The 20,072-nt window shown below is 44.7% G+C and overlaps 1 long non-coding RNA gene across 1 annotated transcript; it reads left to right on the forward strand.

Moving 5' to 3' along the window:
• The first annotated feature begins 2,676 nt into the window (after positions 1-2,676).
• On the forward strand, positions 2,677-19,810 carry LOC119373792 (uncharacterized). The gene is made up of 2 exons (XR_005179979.2): positions 2,677-2,772; positions 19,407-19,810. It is a non-coding gene; the product is annotated as an uncharacterized LOC119373792 (long non-coding RNA).
• Positions 19,811-20,072: the final 262 nt, after the last annotated feature.

The raw sequence follows: 20,072 nt of genomic DNA on the forward strand, positions 1-20,072 counted from the left end.
CTGTCATCATCCTCGGATCGGCAATCTCAACTTACTTAAAATTGGATGGTTCAAGATTCGGACTACCTTAATCAAGCTTAATCATATTTAATCGGATCTGCTTAATGTGACATACGCAGTCACCCGAACGGCTAGCGATTCTCAATTCACTAAACATTGACTTGTTCGGGATTAGCTTAAACAAGATTTATTTATCATGCTTAATCCAAAAGAACATAGCCTCGTCGGGTCTAATGTACCTCGTGGCTATGTCATCTCATCTTGGACCGGATTAGCGTGATCTGACATAATCTCCACTAGTATTGCCTAATGCCACTTGATAGGTATCTGTCAGTATAGATGGGTATCGACTAGCGTTAAATTGGCTTGTCCAAACTCAATTAGGCTGCGATATACTGGAATAACTAGGCTTTTTCTAAGCTTACCCTGGTTTAATCCGGAGGCCTAATTGGTATCAATGAGTATCAATAATTATTGATTTGCATCGATTACTATTGATTGTTTTGACTATGCTTATATAGCATGAGCTATGATTAACTTCTCTTGACCAAGCCTATCTAAGCTTATCGCAAGGTATCCGAAGCATCTATTCACTCCGCACGGCATAACGGAAAGCTTTAATATCCTCTTTGTAGAAGCAGCTTCACGCGATGATTCTGCGATGCAGCTATAGCGAGACAAGCAGGGATTTCTTTAACAACATGCTCACTGCCAGCGATAAAAAACGCAAGGCCACATGCTGGACAAGACAACCTCGCATATCTTGGTGCTGTCGGGCGGATTCCAGCAGTCGCGTTTCACTAGTGCTTCCCAATTTTTTTCTTCGCTCGCTGTTACGTGGGAAGCGAAACATCCGCTGGCCTTTCGCGTGTGAACTAGACCACAGTGGTACACAGCAGTCTGTCATAGCGGCCAAGGAACGGGTCTCAATACGTAAAGAACAACGTGTTTACACCACCGTTGCCGCGCTAGCCTCTGCGCGCTGCCCGACACTTTTGAACCAATATGGCCGCCAGGCGGCGCGGAGTGTTTCAAGAGGTGTCTCCACCCGAAAGCGGAGGCGCGCGCACATCGAGGCACCCTAGGCCGGACTGCCGGGTAGCACCGCCCAACAGCAGCATGGCGGTCACGGCTGGCGTCGGACAAACCGTTCTTACCGTGCTTATACCTCTCGGCGTCGGGATACCACGCTAGCACACGCCATCGGGTCGCGTGCCACCTCACTGGCAGTCCGACGATTTCTCCGAGGCCCCCTCTTCACTCTAGCTTTCTTCTGGCTTGCGCCCGTTCGCCCAGAGAAATGTTCGCAGGTCTCCAATGAGTTGGCTTTGCGATGCCTGTGCGTGCGAGTTTAACCCTTTGACACGCTATGTACACAATTGGGTACACCACTTGTTTTTGCCAATTTTGTACCGACTAGGGGCTAAGAGAGAGCAAGATACACTGAGCTTTTGATGAATTGAACATCCTGCATATTAAATTTAACTTCATTTGCCTTGATTTTGCATTGTACTGTTATATATGATCAGATTGCTGAAGGCACAACATTGTTCGATGCGTCGTTCGACGTGCCCTTCCCGCGAGCCACGTCAAAAGTATAAGTTTTCTTTGCTCGAAGGGAACATACCCGACAACGTATTTGCCCTATATTTCTTGCGTAAGCTTTCGTCCTATTAATGCAAAAGCGGAGGATGAATGACCCCACAACAAATACACATTTAAATACAGTTGAATTAAAATTACTATAACATACATAAATTAACACAATATGATATTCTTTTGTTGTAATAGAATAACGAGTTCCTTGAAATAACGTTGTATCGATTTAACGCATTTACAGACAGTTCTTCGTAGAAGGAGTGTGAAAGGGTTAAATCTTTGTAGCCGTTAGCGCCACAGGCAAGCGTACTCAATTTGTGTTGCGGCGACGAAATGTATACGCTACATACTGAGTTCTTTGGCTTAGAAGTATTTTCGCAGCCACATTTACCATTCACCAAATGAATCAGAGGCTTGCCGATTTGTCCTTGATGTGCGGTCGGTTTGATAAAAAAAAAGTGGCGTTCTACCGTTGTTGTGTAGGTGACAAGTGATGGGTAAATATTTCCGTCACTGTGTACGCAATCATTGCTACACATGCAAGTGATCTTTCAATATGCAGAACGCGCCGAAAACAAGCGCTTATTTTGTTTTAGGTTTCACACCGGTGAATAGTTCCTTCAAATGCCGCATACGCGCTGGCAATTGAATTTCTAGCTTAACTCTGATTATTTCTGAGTCAACTTGAAAGTTTGCAGCTGTCAAGATCTTTTCTACTTTAATATGCTATTCTCTATAGCTTACGGATAAAACGCCAGCTTGAAAATATTTTTTTTTTTTACTACAATACGGGCAGGACACCGCTCGCTCCATTCTGAGGTGTTCACCGATAGCATATAACCGTTTGCATGACTCCTGATCGAGATATCGGTAACCCCATCATGCTCCCACAAAACGAAGAACAGCACAAAACGAAAGCGAATGAACACGCGATATTCTCATTCACCTCGCGAAAGAAGCAGTATGTTCGTCGCACAAGTAAGTAGGAGCTGTCTTCGAGTCTGTCTTGTTTTCCATTTTCCAGCTATGTTACTAAAACAAATACTTAATTTCGCTGCTTTCTTCCATTTCCATTTGCAGGTGGATTGGAAGAAGGCTATGAGGTGATATTATTTGCAGATCAAAACTACAGCTGCGCCGTCATTAATTTGACAATAACTTTGCCCGTAGATGGTGAGTATGCAGTGAATTCTGTGGATACCTTACTGTATCCACCATATAAATAACCAACAAATCCCAGCTGGTGCTAAGTAAATGCAGGTTTAGGCTTTGTTGGTATAAGAGCATCGAACAGGCAGCGTTTACGAAGTGATATTCGGCAGGCCTACACATTTGTACAGTCCCTGGCGGCGAAATATGCAAGCGCGAAAATTACGATAACGGGGAGGGATTGATAAAGGACCATCGATATGCAGGAGCGCCTATTTAGATATTCAGCACGGAAATATTTTCTAGGTGCCGTCAGCTTTTACAACACTGGGCCGAAATAGTCTTGTCAGGAAAGGATTCGCAGATATGTTATCTTTGCTTTTTGTATTGTGATGCAGTTTGGTGCTTGAGGCACAGCGTTTGATGTGTACATATTATGCTTGTGTCACACGGGCACTTTTGAACGGCCATCCAGTCAAATGCCATTGAAACACCACAACTCTATCGACTCAGTGGAGTTGCCGCGCTGCTACACGGCAATTCTGAACGGTCGTTCAGTGGTTCAGGCGTCTCTCGCGAAGACTGCGTGGCGAAGTTAAATAATACAATCCGCTTAAAATCAGAAAAATGCCTGATGTTTTTGTTTGAACATTTTAATAAAGTGTTTATTTGTAGTTAGCAATACATATATATTTTTAGGTTGTTGAGCAGCGAAACTGTGCCGAGCGATACACGACAAGATGGCACGATAAAGACAAGCACGTTGCTGATGTCGAGAGTATGTGCAGTTCGCACATTTCAAGTGGCACGAATACTTTAATGAATAATCGGTAGCGTTCATATATACTACTTTAAAGCATACTGGTTAGCGTTTTCTTTTTGTGAGTGCGAGCACACTGTGAACGACAGAGCATGTTCGCGCTGTTTCCGCTTCCGTCGCTCAATGGCCGTTCAAGTTTCAATGGAGTTGTGGGATGCTCCGTTGACTCGATAGACCGTTGACTCGATGGCCTTTGAAACCGCCCGTGGGGCAGGTCTTGCTTGACCACTGAGTCAATAGACTATCGGTAGGAAGGCCTTCCAAACGCCCGTGTGACACGGGTTTTCTATGGGCGCTGCGATACCTGTGTTGTGTATTAGGGTGTTTCTACGAGACGACATGTCAGGTCGACATTTGTGATTTTTTCTGTTTTTTATGTGTTGTGAGGGCCCATTCAAAGTGCACCGAATGGAAAATCATTTTAGTTGCGAAAAAGCTCCCAGCGCCAATGTATGTATGCGTGTATGTATATATATATATATATATATATATAATTATATATATATGGAATGAAGAAACTACGACTTTTGTTGATTCGGCACCTTATATTTTCACTCACGTTTCGTCTGGTGGACCAGACTTTGTCAAAGTGACAAAGTCTGGTCCACCAGACGAAACGTTAGTGAAAATATACAGTGCCGAATCAACGAAAGTCGTAGTTTCTTTCTTCATTCCTTATTCTATCGGGGTCCGCGTGATTCTTTTCCCACTACTATACATATATATATATATATATATATATATATATATATATATTATATAATATATATATATATATATATATATATATATATATATATAATGAAGGTTATGCTGTCCTCAAAAGAGCTCATATGTGAAAAAACGGCACGCACGCCCCAATTAAAAAACGTTTGCTAACATTTTGCACCTTGGCGCATTTCCTGTTTCACACATAAATTCCAAAAAATTGTCAAGTGTAGAACGAAGCTTTTGAAAACACTCATTTTCAAGAAATAAAATAAATAAAAACTCCAGTCGCAAATTTTAGGAAATTTTATTCGAAGAGCGTTTATATTAGTAAAATGCGCTTTTATTATTGCGTATGCTTGCCTCCTTTGTTTACAATTGTATGAGGGGCCAAATGGCCTATGTTGCGTGCTCATTTCAGTGCCTTTGCTGGTTGTTATGAGCTTGCATTGGCGTAATTTTAAGGTTTAATTATTTTTATTCTACAAAAATTCGCTCTAACGCCTTGTGTTCAATAAAATTGTATTCTCCAGTTTTGTTTGTAAACTTTCTTAAACTGCGCGTGAAGACGAAGACACAAGTAAGAAAAACATTCAGAATACCACGCGCGCAGTTTAAAAAAGTTTATCGCGATGAACCAACTAGCCTACCAGAACGTATTACTGAAGTTTTGTATGTGCATAGCATATGTGGGGCTGGGCTGCTACCACCCTCTATAAGGCGAACATGTAAACAGTTTGCAGCATATAACCTTAGCATACCCCTCCATTATTCGCTAGCCAAAAACATGCGAGGCACCGTCAGCCCACGTTTCAGATAAATTTGCCAAAACTCGCATTGCACACAAAACAAAGCATCTGTATGCGGAAGCAGGCCAGCTTAATCCGTAACGAAGTTTCATAATGAGCAGGTGCGCTGTTACGGAGCTGCTTTCTCACGTGCATTGGATACTATAACAATCTTCCTGATTCCACGCACATTGGTGCCTAAATATTATTTCGAAAAATAATCTCATTCATTTCCCCAGCAGTTTATTTCACTTTCCGCCATCACACGTTTTCGACGTCGCAGATAACGTCTTCCTGTATCACCTCGAACCTTACGTCCGCATTCCAGCAGCCAGAAAACGCGCGGTGCGGCCTGATTAAGCCATAAGTGGCCAAAGCTGTCCATTTTACAATGTTTGGTCGGCACCTTGCAAACGTGCTTTGCAGTGTCAAGAACAGCAGACGTCACTGGTGGCGCCAGACGGACGTTATGCTTGTGGAGATACAATAGGTGATACAAGCGTTGTGGGGATACAATAGGTACGAGGTGCTTCGACGTATGAGGAAAGATATAATGGTTCCAGGGCTTATATTTGGGAACTCAGTGGTCTGCATGAAGTCAAAGTTGCAATCAGGACTGGATCTAAATCAAAGGACTGTGGGATGCCTCGTGTTGGGTGCTCATGGGAAGACGACAAATGAGGCTGTAAAGGGCGATATTAGATGGGCAGATTCTGAGGCGAGGGAAGCTCAGAGCAAAACAAGGTTCGAAGAGAGGCTAAGGAATATGAAGGAGAGTAGATGAGCAGAGAAGGTGTTCCGTTATTTGTATAGGAATAGTGTGGACACACAGTGGAGAAAAAGAACTAGGAGGCTCACTAGTAAATATACGGCTGGTAGTGTAAGCAATATGTAAACAAAGAGCGTTAAGCGAAAAGTCAGAAAGGCGGATAGGATTTACTGGACAGCAGATGTAACGAAATAAGCGGCTCTGAGCACCTACCGAAGGGCAAAAATGAAATAGGGAGGATGCACTTTACGATAATTCGAGGGGAAGAGTTTTACTGTTTGAAGCGAGATCGGGTTGCCTTAGAACACGTAGTTATAAAGCGAGATTCAGGAAAGAAGAAGAACAATGCACATACTTCGGGAAAGACAAGGAAACGGCGGATCATGATCTGATTGAATGTGCAGATATCACCCAGGTGTACGTTTGTGCACGAGCCCACATGAAACCTTGGGTTTTTGGGACAAGAATGGAAAGCTGAACACACCAGCGATCGAAATAAGACACTGTTACAGTATTAGTGGAAGAAAATTAGAAAGGACAAAAATAGATAGTCGGAAAAATAGGGACATTCTGCCGTGAAGGGAAGAGAACTGGGATGTGAAATAACGTTTTTTTATGTGGTAAGATAGATTTTATCAAAGTAGAGGCATTAGGCCAACATTAACCAAAGGCAAAAGGTTTTTTATTTGTCGAGCCTGATGGCACACTTGCCACGACCCCGTTAAAAAGGGGGTGCTCAAAGCATCCATCCATCCTTCGACAGCGAGTGTGGCTCACGTGGTAATTATCACAGTACAAAGCCTTTGGACTGCCTTGATCATAAAACGTGACACCGTGCGCCTTTTAGCGACTCATTCATGACAGCTTCGCAGAAGTAAGATAATGAGTGCAGTGCTCTTTAGTGTAAGCGTTTCGACTTTGTCTAGCTCTTCACTACACGCGATGCGTGCGGCTTATGGCTAGGGCGGATTATTCTGTGCCGATTATTTACGCCTTCACAAAAGGATATTGGTGACAAAACATTTTTGTTGCATAAACGTTTTTTAGAGCGCAGTTCTTAGGCGGCCGTTCCTGCACTGAGCGGCGTCGCCATTACCTTTGTCGCCGCCGTCGCCGTCGGTGGCGTAACCGGTACACAGGAATAAATAAAATGCGAGAAAAATTCCCAGGATCGAACGGGATTTTAACCTGGGCCCTCTGCGTGGCCGTCAAGTATTATACCCCAGAGCCACTCTGGTAACAGAAACACAATTGAAAAGAACCTATACAGGTGTCATGTCGGGCAAGGAATCGCGTTAACCTGTGTAATATAGCGTGGCACAACAGCAAAATAACAACCAGTCATCACACAATACTAATTGCGCAACGAGTGGGGAATAATGCTTCTCACCCACTGCAAACTGCTCAGCCATAATTCGTCATCATCATCAGCCACATGCAGCATAAACAAAGTGCACATAATAACTTACAAATGTGTAGCGGTTACCTCGCTTATCGTCAATAAGACGAATAATGGCGTAGTGGGGGTTGTCCTACTTCACAAAAAATATGATTTATGGCGTGGCCGATGCTTTGCGGAAAGGCAAAACTTCAAACAGAGTTGGCCTTGCCCCAATACGAAGCTTCGCTCAGAAATCGCATTGGGCAGTGTGGTAATCTTCGGTGAATCTTTCTGTTGATGCTTTGTTCTTGCCTATCTGCGGAAGGTACTGCCATAGGCTGATCATATTTTGCGACACCTACGAAGTCTGCTAGCACTGGTGTATGCCCGTCAAGAAAATCTGGTGTACATCTATGACAACGGCGATAAAGCAGACCAGACATTTCATCAGGAAGGGGAAACGACTGATATCTTGAACAGGTGCTCCCACCTTTGTTCTGATGCTTGTAAGCGAGGTTGTAGGCTGCAAGCCGTGCACGCGTTAGCCCTTTAGAGGGCGACAGCAGCCCAGCTCCGTGCACACTAGAGACAAATAAAATCTAAGGCTACATTATTCTTGAAGGCTAGCGACCACAGAATTTTTGCTGCAGCAAATTATTTAAAACTCTGGATCTGAACTGGGCACAATATTAATGAGAACTATCAGACAATAATGCCAAAGAGCGTATAGGGAATGTTATTCGTTGTAATTAGGATAAAGTGTGAAGAAAGCAAAGTGGACGAAAAGGAGGTAAGGTCATTTTGGCCCGTTTTATTCAGAAAAAAAAACAAAAAAAACACAAATGAGGACATATAATATTGAAAGCGGGCTTTCACTGACATAAGCGCTCTTCGATAAAAATGTTTCGTCAAAATGAAGACTCCAGTATTTGTAATTTTGTGTTTTGAAAATGATCGTTTTCATAAATTGCGGCTTTTAAACTATGTTTTGCTTCTTTGGCGCAGCCTGTAGGAAAATGATATTTCGCAGAAGTGTTGCAACTGCTTTGTTCTATAGGGAACAGAAGCTCACGTTTACGGGGCGACGACAGGGCCACGAATTGGCTCTGGCGGCAAGCGTTTGAGCTACCGGGGGCAGGCGCGGCCGACTCAGCCTCTTTCACGGTAGCGACACCACAATCGCGCACGCGTTCTTCTGTCGGTGCGGGTAACTGGGGTGCCGGCAGTTTGGCAGGCTGAACCGAGAGGCTCGCTTCGCGAAGATGCGCATTTCCGCGAGAGAATCGGAAGCTAGGTACGAAGTATTGCTGTGTGGTGGGCTGCCACAACAGTGCAGACAACACCAAGGCATGCGAGTCACGTGCGAAACTGTATCGGTTCGCGGGCATGTCGCACGAGAAATAAAAGCGGCAAGTGTAGATCACTGCAATAAAGGAGAACAAGTATGTCCTAGCTGACAGCGCTGGCACGCCTTCTGTTTTGGCTCTCTCAGTTCATCGCTTTGGTTTGTTTCGACTACCTGAATCAGTACGTAACGCGGCGCATGCACGCAGCGACTACAGTAATGGTTACTCGCTGTCTTCTCGCATTGCGAAAGTCCAGTTACGGTTGTAGGCGAAACAACTTTGTAGTTTTCATTCCCCGTGATCGTGACACCTACCCGTAGTTTTTAAACGTTCACATTCGCGTTATACCGTTAGCGTTGCGCGGTTGGTTGAATTCAACTGAACTCGGCACATTGTCAGAAGTTCGGCGCCTGCAATTGACGCGTCGGTAAGGCTGCTTTAGCACACCGGAACGGACGTCTGTGCATTTTGAGCAAACTTAGACAGCGTTCTGCTGGTTTGTTATGTTTTTGTCACTTTATTATGGTGACATACATTTAAGCCGCTAAATGTAACTTGCATTTAATACAGGCTTTGCAGTTGCCACCTTGCAGTGGGCACCTTGTGAGTTTGTGCGATGTTCTAGACGCGTTCACGCAGCAGGTTTTATACGCCTGTAAAGTCGATATTCTCACGAAAAGAGAGTGCAAGCTAGACGTTAGAGCCGAAAAAAAAACGATGCGAACAGTTCATCTTGCTTTATTGTGGTTAAAGCTCAGCTAGCTGCCTCGCGTCTAAATTGGTGGGTGATGCTCCAGTGGCACGGATGACTTGACTCTAAACTTCTCAGGCAAAAGCGTCATGGCCGTATAACTTCTTTTTTTCGCACGCCGCAAACGTTTGTTCACGAAAGCACACGGCCCTACTGCAATCATGCCATATAAAACAAAAACAATCATATCAGTCATAGTCCAAAACGCAGAACACCGATAGCGTGCTTGATAAAAACGCCGTGAACGCCGTACACGGTGGTATCGCGACTTAGAAAATGCATTTCGCGTTGAGTCGGGCGTCGTTGTCGTCGATCGTCTGCTCTGCACCGTAAACGTCGTTGACGAGCCTTTCTCCTTGTATCAAATTCGCTTTTCGGAAGTGCCTCTTCAGCTTGAATGTACTTTTGAAGCCACACTGCAGGCGGTACATTGGGCGACGCCGCGAGTCCATCGCGACAGCTCTGCACGTGCACGGAAGGGAGCGGCAGCGTGGTGACGAGAACGGAAAACGCGCGTTTTACGCTCCCAGTTTCCATTTTTCTGCCAGATATGCCGCTGCCTGTCAATAACAGCATCACCGCTAAGCGATGCTTGGGGAGCATATACGTGAGAACTTTTTGAAGTTTATGTGTCAAATAGGAAATGCGCCAAGGCGCATCAAAATTAGCAAACAATTCTGAATTGGGGCTTGTTAGCCATTTTTCACATATTTACTCGTTTGAGGACAGCTTAAAGAAAGCACAGACATAATTAACAGTGATGCGTGTTAAAACCAGTAGAAAAACTGTTCGACAAGACGTTTATGGTTGGCGCTAAATTCAGACATGAAATAGGAAAACATTGTTGTAAGCCAAAACAGCTAGGACGCCCGCGCCGCCGCCTTCAAATATGTATATATATTTTTGGCATGCAGGGATCGAGTTTTGGAAATAAATTTTTTGGTTCGGTGCACTTTGAATGTGCCCGCATAGCGTTTAACGAAAACTTGACAAAACAAAAATATGGACTGTAGATGCACGACCGATCTCTCGTGGAATAACCAGTAACGGAAGCTGTGTTTATTGGAATAGATTCCGTGCTCATAGCTGGTCGTGGGACTATAGGGGTGGCTGGCCTGCGTAAGGAAGCGAGATCATTCTGACTACATGTATACTTGGCTGTTACAGCAAAATAAAACTCATATATATTGAGCACCAACGTGTAACAATTAGTGGAATTTTTCTCAAATACAAGGCACGCGAAAATAGTCGAGGGTACTGAAAAGTCCTTTCACATTCAATGGCTTGATAGGCCCCTCCACGTAGACGGCAGCGCTAACCAGGAATTCCCCTTCAGCTGTCGGTGATTAAGGGCCTCTTCTCGGCGTCACTGTGTGGTAGACTTCTCTCACGTCTTCATAAGGCGTCTTCAGTAACAGCAGCGCATCACCTTTCTTTCGACACCTCTTCCTAGACCGAGTGAGTGACGGGATTACATCATGACGTAACGCTTCTTCTCTTGTCGCCTGAACCACTCTCTACACAAACGTACTGACCCTCGAACCGTTGTCACCGATCGCTTATATTGAGTGCCGCGCTGGTTCGAGATGCCTCAACATGACTCATCTGCGCATAGCACGGCGAAGGCTTGGGAAGGAGTGAGTTCTTTCTAGGGTTTTTGTCTCGCGGCGGCGTCACCTCGGCAGCAGCGGCCACACTCGACGTGACATCGTGCCTCGATCTTGCGCCTTTGCGTGAGCGCTTAATGTGAAGCTCGCTGGCTGTCTGGAAGGAGGGTGGAGGTGAAGAAGCGCGCCTTCGGCGCCTTTTGATGATTGGTTTAAGACGAAAGCGTTTTATGCCGGGGTCCATCGACACTTCGCTTACGTATTTCTGTTACGAATATGACATTGGCAAATTGCACGCTAACGCATGACAAAGAAAAGACTAGAGAAAAAGTTTCATTGATGAATGGGGAACGAGGCCATGACCTCTCGGTTCACGACGATAGGTGCCCGGCGCTCTACCCACTGCGCTACCGACGCACGTGTACATAGAGCCTCCAAAAACGCGCCTTATATATCTCACACATTCTGTCTCACACGGTGCTGTTGGTTAGCGGGCAGTGTCACCTTCAGGGATCGGTGAAGTACTGCCTCCTGACAATAACGAGCGCCGATAGGGGGCGATTCGTTGCTGACAAAGTCAGGCTGCCTCGATGATATCGAAGAAGAGCCCTAAAAGCACTTTCGTTCTTAGTCTTTAGCGTCTTGTTAGCTGTGACGGCTCGCTGTCAGAGAAGTACGGTTTCCAGATGCATCAACAGTGTTTCTCCGTCGCCTACTGCTTCAAGTGCGATAGTACCCGCTAATAAATACGCTATAACGAGTACCACAAGAAGGCAACGATGTCGACGGCGAATATTGCGCCTTGGTGGAGCGAAACACACACAAACGGGGCAGCGGAACGCCTTCGCGCGTTCACGGCTCAGGCTACGAACCTCTGCCTCCCACGTTACTGAAGCGCAGTGTAGTGGTGAATGAATAAAAGAAGGCACAGAAGCGCCTGTCCTGTGCCTTCACTTCGTCGTCGTCAGGCGTAGGTCAGCCTTCCTCCGTGCCCTCGCACGATCATTGTTGTGTTTCTCGGGAGCTGGTTGGTGTTGCTTTAGTTTTGAGAACAAGAAGGTGAAAAAAAATATTTAAAAAATGAAAAACCGTTTGCCAGGCTGCCGGTGTGGGCGCCGCTCTGGCGTTCCTGTTTTCGTGTAAATAAAGAGTGTGTGGAGAGCCTCCACGTTTCTCTCTGCTTTTACCGCGTTTTCGGGCTGGCTGGCGTCCCCGCCGGTCGCGACCGCCGGTCTTCGCCTGCTGCTGCCTTGAAGGTCCATATCGCGCGCCATGTTATTATGTGCTTGTTGATGCATTCTTTGCGCGATATTCACCATATGCTGTGTCCAGGTACATGTTTAGAACTTCAGCTACCATAAGGGGTAAATCATGATCATTGGGCGTCAGTCGTCAAGATAGAGATGTACCATTAGGTGTCAACGTAGGTGCACCCACGTAAAACGGTACTATAGCTGCTAAATTCCAATAGACGTTGAAGGAGCTCTTATACATCAATGCACAATAAACAATGAACGACTTCTGTGAAGACACATTTCACTTACTTTCGTGTTATACCGATTTCTATGTCGGAGCGATCTGCCATGTTGTTTTTTTTTCAATGTTCGTGCTTTGTTGAGCTAATCCTTAGGGTCGCGATCCGACGCGTCTCTCCGAAGGTGTTCATTGGCGCTTGGTGGGAGAGCTCGTTTGTGATACCAGACAATCTTATTATACAATAATTGGTAGAATGTCGTAACGGACAGCAGTAATATATTTGAGAATAAGTGGGAAATAAATTGCGTGCGATGCAGTATTGAATATAAGTGTGTGAACACAAACAGGTGTTTGAATGGATGCAATTGATCCGAGGAGGGCATTCCAGTCCTGAGAACTACGTGGAATGAAGCAGTGTAGGTAGGGTTTTGTGCAGCACGGCGCAGTACCGACCTTGCGGACGTGATTGATGCGTGATGTTTAGTATGGTGGGCGCTTTAGTAGAGAATGTAGCAGCGGATTATCATAATGGATGTTGTGAAACAAGGACAGGCGAAAATGTTTGCGCGGTAAAGCGAGTGCGGGGAGTTCGATTGCGTCATTTAGTTTAGTGATGATACCAGTATGGTTATACTTAGAAGTGATAAATGTAGCGCGGGTATTCTGAATAAGTACAAACAGTCAATTAGTGTCTTAGAAGATGGATTACATATTTAGACACGTATGCAAGTTTTGCTCTGTGCAGTCTTTTGTAGACAAGTAGCTTGAGTGAGGAAGGAGCAGCGGAAAAGCTGCGACAGAGGTAGCCTAGCATGCGGTTAGCATTGCTTTCTGTGATGATTGCATGAAGAGTCCAATGTAGTGTTCATGTAAAGCTAGCTCCCAGATAGCTGTAGAAGGCGACAGGTTCCAGCAAAACGTGATTCCGGAGGTTGCAGGAGGAGGTGGATCAGTTTCGTGTTACAAGCATAACTTTACTCTAGTTGGGATATATCTTGATGTGTCAAACCAGTTACATGGGGCACCGAGATCAGTTTGTAAGATCGTTGTCACTGGTTATTTCACAGAAAGTGACACAGCCATCGCAAAATAGGAGAATGTTAGAGGAGATGCAGTCAGGCAGGTCGCTGACACATGTTATTAACACAAGAGAACCTAAAACAGACCCTTGTGCAGCTAAAATGAGCGAGTGTAGTGGACTATCTGTAGTCCGTGCACTCAACCAAGGGAATGCGGTTAGTCAGGAAGTAGTCAAGCCAGATAAGAAGATTGGGATCTATATTTACTTTGCTTAGCTTTAGAAAAGTAGTTTGCGACAGATTTTATCGAATGCTTTTGAGTGCTAAAGAAAACCAAAGCAGCCACGGAGCTGCGATGCAGGTTTAGGTGCCGTTTGTGGCTGAAGGGGAGGAGCTGGTTCACAAGAGCGTGATTTACGAGACAAATGTTGTGAAGGTGTAAAGAATGAGAAATACGCAAGAAATGAGGTAAGTTGAGAAACCAGAAGGTGTTAGAGTACTTTACAGGGTACGCTAGTTAAGGAGATGCGACGACCCTTGTTAGGCGAGTTATTGTTATCGGACATGGGGAGAGGAATGATCTTCCCGAGCTTCCTGAGCTTCCCCAGTCAATAGGGATGTGATGAGTATCAAGAGACTACGGAAACAATGTTCGAAAAAAATAATTCATAATTAAAAAGAGGTGTTTTTAAGAATTTTCGCATTAAGGTGGTCGGGTGCAGGCGAGCCAGATATGTTTAACAATGAGATGCGTTTTGTGTTGAGGATATGTTTAGCATATATTTAATTTCAATATGAAAGTTAGTGCGTCCGTTGAAAAAGCCGACGGACGTTCGCCATATGGTGCGCAATGACCAGCCATGCTTTGAAGTGAGTTTTTCCAAGGGACTTAGAGGCGTTGTGGCCAGTAAAACGTTGTGCAGCATTGCGTAGACGCCAAAAACTTTCGAAAGCCTTGGCTACCTTCCACAATGAGATTGAACGGCGGTTCCCATGTGGTTGCTTGCGGCTATGACGTATTCGTCCCAGCCGTTATGACTAGCACTCACGTATGACGACAGGATGTCGGTAACGGTACGGTTGTCACGTTGTACTGCCTATTGGTTTCCGGAAAGACATGATAGACATGCAGAGGTCTGTGATGAGAAGTGTGGTGTAGCATTTCGATAAACTACTCATCCGCTGGAGAAGGCCGGGTTGCGATGTGTCGTATGCTCAGTCAATGTTCTGACATCGGTTCACAACCTAAGGTAACCCACGGTGGTGTAGGCCACGGTGATGTAGTGGATATGGTGCTTGACTGCAGACCCGATGGCCACGCGATCAAATCCCAGCCGCGGCGGCCGCATTTCCGATGGAGGCGATATTGCTTGAGGCCCGTGTACTTAGATTCCGGTGCACGTTAAAGAACCCCAGGTGGTCGAAATTTTCGGAGCCCTCCACTACGGCGTCCCTAATATTCATATCGTGGTTTTGGGGCGTTAAACCACCACGATTGTTATGTATTAATACTAAGTTAGGTGGATCAACTAATAATAATAACTTGTTGCCGCACGTTTTAGACGAGAACGGTCTTGTCATGGAGCCCCAAGATGTCAAAATGAGCTTCAAGATAAGCATATTGTTGTGTTGAAATTGGTGACAGCTTCATTATGGTATTTTGTGCATGACAGACCGTGCAGGTCAAACGCAGAGGAAGAGATCGGCGCGCATGCTCAGCCACCAAAGCATTTCATTGATGCGTGCCTATGTTTTGATCTGTGACATGACCGGCAGATACCACATTATCAGTATCGATTGTAGCATGAATACGCCCCGCTACAGATAGGCGCGACTCATTCCGACGGTGCCGATGAGAAAGGATGCCATCCCGGCATTACATAGAAGGCTGGCTGTTTTTTGTTACAACGCTTAGCACTGCGCATCTCACGATAGAGTCAGGGGATTGAAACTTCCTATACCATCCATGGAATGTGATGTTCGCTTGCAGCGCCGGATGAACTCCTGGTATTTGGGGGCGGTACTAAAACATGGCGGCGCATTGCAGACACGCACTGGGGGACGCCACCTTGATGAGGGCTGAGGATCCGAGTAGCAGGGGGGGGGGCGATTTAGCGCCAAATTCAATTGGGATACACGAGCAAGCCAAATTGAGCGACTGGAAGGTATAGATTGTGAGCGCGCGACCTTCTTGTTGCGCAACCCGCCACATGATCAAAACGACAATCGTTGCGTTGATGAAGGTTTGCCCATACACCTATTTTTGCACCACTTCTAAGACTTTGTTTTTGTTTACGTGTACACATAAATTAGACACGAATAAGGAGCAGAGTTTGTTTGAATGTTTTATTGCCTAAACGTACCATTCATACAGTAAAAACACAACTTGAATATTTTACGTTTTTAGTTGCGTACAAAAGTCGCATCCTGATATGCCACGCGTAGAAAAACAAAACGAGCAGCATGCAGATGGTTCCCTTCGTCCGCCGGGATCCGAAAGAATTTTATGCCGGTGTGGCGGGAAAAATTTCGACGCCACTCAGCACAGCACGATTTGTCATGGTGCGAATCCATTCATGCGTCTGTTTCGCTGAAGCTTGCAAGGGTTTCGCTGAAACAAACTTTACGGTGGTGAAAGCGGCCTTTGGGACACCGTAGGCTGTAGCATACATGGGCGCGCAACAAGAAACGCCCCTTTTTCGCCTTGATAGATAGGACGGCGCAGTTCCCGTTTTCCACTTCAGGTAGCGCTCGTATTTTCGCCATCTCGAACTGCAACCTTTAGGTTCACTTGCGTATAAAAAACTCCGGAGTTAATAAGTAACCTGGCAATAAATATAAAATGGAACAACAGCATTCATTTATGCTCGTAGGTAGCACAGCCCCCAAACATTAGGATCGCTGCGGTCACAGGACAGAACAACCGCGAATTTTCATCCCCCTGATAGAGTCGCCGGTTTGTGTCAACAATTTCAGCATGTCGTAGCTGTGCGGCCCGCAAGTAAAGTAATGCAATGTGTGGCGAGTGTCGTTGAGAGCGGTAAGGTTGCGAGATGTATAATCTACACCGGGTACTCCTCACTGCGTGTGCCCATTTTCAAATCCCAGCGCACCTACATCTACGGTAAGTGCAAAGGACAGAACTGGGCAATAAGCAACAAAGAAAAAAAATTGGCGAGACTGCAAAAGATCGCGAAACGAGGATCATACAGACAGAACGCACTTGAAAATACTAAAGCATTAGGCTCCTTTCAGGCTAACAAGATAGAAAAATACAGTTTTCTTATGCTTTCACAACATGATTGCTTGAAAACTGGTCTTTACTATAGCTTAAATACACATCTTGACGACCATGTCTCCATTGTGGAATAACAGTTTTAGCAGACACAAAAAATTTGACACTTCAACAGACGTTCACTAAGATGGGGTTTGGAGAATTCATTTCTGCAGGAAATGAGGCAATTTACACTACGGTACATACGGTCCCTTTCGTAACACAATTCCAATCACGTGTTATGGCTTTCGCTGATCGCTGTCATGTTGCTTGGTCAGGTACACATGCAGCATCGGAACGATTTCACAATGTCACGTGGATACTATAACTATTTATAGGCCGATGAACTGGGTATCACATTGTAAATGTTTCCACCCTGAACTCTTTGCTGTTTTTACACATGGCCCACTGTCCACTCAGATCGCCAACACGATGAAAAGCTGCCTTTATACCTACAGCGCTCGGCACTTCTCGAAGGCTTGGTAACGCAGATATGAAAAATCAGGGGCATCAGTATTAGTTCAATTCTCATATTGTCTGGTTCACTACAATTGTAGCACTACGGCGAGGTCATGCATGTTCTCATGTTATTTACTACTACTAATGACAAACTCAACCACCTGATCTAACTCGGAATAATGATGTGGTAAAGGCCTTGAGTCATCATTAAACGTTAGTGCAGTTGCGCACACATACTAATGAAGGCCAGAATGATCACCATAAAATGGCATCACCGAAATGCATAACATCTGAGACGAACTACGAAACAATTATGATTCAGTAACTTCATAATGTTCATGTTCTATTATTTACTTTTTACATATGTAGGGAATCGCACTTCAGTTGTCATTTTCATGCCGCTGTGACCACGTGCATGATCGGTGGCGTCCGCATTCCATTCCTCTCTGTATGGACACGGGACATCACTGTCATTGCAGAGTAGGCTATCTGCAATGCACACAGACGCAGGGAGATACAATTACAAAGTAAATTTCTCGAAATCGCTCAGTGCATGTCTACCCCTTTACCCGGTGAAGTCACTTCACGAGAGACTTTAGGCCTACGGCTTGGGCACTCAAAACTAAAAAAAATTGCCGTCCGCTTTTATGTCAAGCCGAGGTGATGAAAGGATTGTGGTCAGAGTGTTGTAAAATACTGAACCTCTGCCGACGAAACTTCAGAAGTAGCAGCCTCGTTGCAGTCCATACCACTGCTGGCTTTTGTTCTCACTAGCTCTATAAGTGAGAAATATCGAGCATAATATGTAACTAAGCTCACGAACGAACAGCAATTTACGTCACGAAAGAAAGAATGGTCTCGAAATGGCCGCGCAGGTTCTCCTTGTCGTGCGGTGCTTGTTGACGAGCATTGTCATGTGGCATGTCACGTACAGTCGTCAGAAAGCAGAATTCGCACGCTCCACAGCGTGACCGGGACCGGTTTGACAGATGCCAGCCGCCAGCGCTGGTCGCTTTTTCCGAGATAATATCTCGGTATGCTTGTATAGTATGCTGGCATGCATTGGTAACATGTCGGCAACAGAACCCATAGAAAGGCGGCGCTGGCGTCAATCAAACCGTTTCAGGACAAGCTGCAAAGCGTTCGAGTTAAGCTTGCTGAATATTGTACATTCGCATGCCAATGCCAACAAGGTCATTAAACTCTAATCTATCTATCTATCTATCTATCTATCTATCTATCTATCTATCTATCTATCTATCTATCTATCTATCTATCTATCTATCTATCTATCTATCTATCTATCTATCTATCTATCTATCTATCTATCTATCTATCTATCTATCTATCTATCTACCAACGACTTTCGAGCTACGCTTGATTATTTAGCCTGAGGGACATTCATTCTTTATTGCATTGGTATCAAAGCCGATAGCCTACACAGCCACCCCAAACATCGTTGTCCTCACATGACGCTTGTATAGGCTGTTTTTCTGAAACACTTTTGAGCACTGGCGTTTCCTTATTAGATTTATGCACAAGTATTCGAAGTTAATATTTCCTTATTTTTTCATCTGACAGAATAGCATTGGAGGTGATCAATGGAGATGTTTCTGATGTGCAGCTGCTACGTGTCATGATTCGAATACCTTGATATTGGGTATGCTGCTATTGGGATAAATGGACGGGCTACGTGTTGCCCTACAGTGATATGTAATAATTACTATACCTATGAATGACAGCGTAGTAAAGCGAGATTAGTGTCTTTATTTAAACATACCGCAAACTGTAATAATATTGGAATTCAATAATCTGCCATTTATGCTAAATACAAGACATACACGTCAAATTTTAGGCGTTTTTCTAATAGGGCGCCAAGACACATTAGACTGTTAGTAGGATAAAGCGCGTTGGAAGCAAATGTTTACGATTACCTTTTAACGGAACCGCATGGTCACTATACTCCCTCATATCTCCTTGCTGAATTTTGCTTAGCTCAACTTAAAAATGTATTCTGTAATATTCTTTTGTCGCATCTAGGTTCATTCAAATCTGTAACATTTGAATGCACTTCAAATGGCGAAATAATTTTTTAAAGAAGCACCTCGAGAAAATACTCGGAGGAAGTTGCCACAGGTTTTTTTTCGGGAAAGTGAATGAACGTCACTGTAACACATGACATAATTCTCACCGAATGATCTTTCAATACCGCACAAAGCATCCTCGGTGTGTTTTACAAATTGTTTTGGTTTCTTTCTAGTTCCCTTCTTTTGGTTGGAACTGCGCGTAAAAAATTCGTCGATTCAGACCGGACCGAGTCAGGAGTGCCAAAATTACTACAAGACGGTAGCTCCAGTGTCGCGTCGAATGTATAACCACACTTGCCAAAGGATACTTGAAGAACCTATTGTGTCTAGAGCTCGCCTTGTATCTTATTTCACCAAGAATGTTTAAGTGCTGCACTGGCGAACGTTTTTGACACTGCAGAAGTCCATGCAACTTGCAAATTAAAGGGAATTTTGAAGTGGCATGCATTTATCATTCTGATTTGAGCGATGTCGGCGATCCAGCAGAGGGCCCATGTCAAGTCGTTCTCACGGCTGTTAGCCCTAGGGGCCTTTGAGTTATTTTCTGGGAAATAAAATTGGACTTCGTTTGATTGTGGATGCTTCGATTACTTCAATGAAGGAATCACGCTCAAATAGTGTCGAAATACTGCAAATATCCCCGAACTGGTGTTCTCCGCCCATTATAAAGCCGCACCAGCACATGATTTCGACAAGGATGGCGTTTTACGTAACTGGATATTTGTTGTCCTCTTACACAATGTCAGCGATTGCACGAAGAAAGGAATGCACTCACTGAGATTTTGGTAGCAGCATCCTCACTACCAAAGAACGTGTTATGCAGGTTTTGTGTCGTGGTT

This window comes from Rhipicephalus sanguineus, chromosome 11 (genome assembly GCF_013339695.2).
Source record: "Rhipicephalus sanguineus isolate Rsan-2018 chromosome 11, BIME_Rsan_1.4, whole genome shotgun sequence".
NCBI classification, from domain to species: domain Eukaryota; kingdom Metazoa; phylum Arthropoda; class Arachnida; order Ixodida; family Ixodidae; genus Rhipicephalus; species Rhipicephalus sanguineus.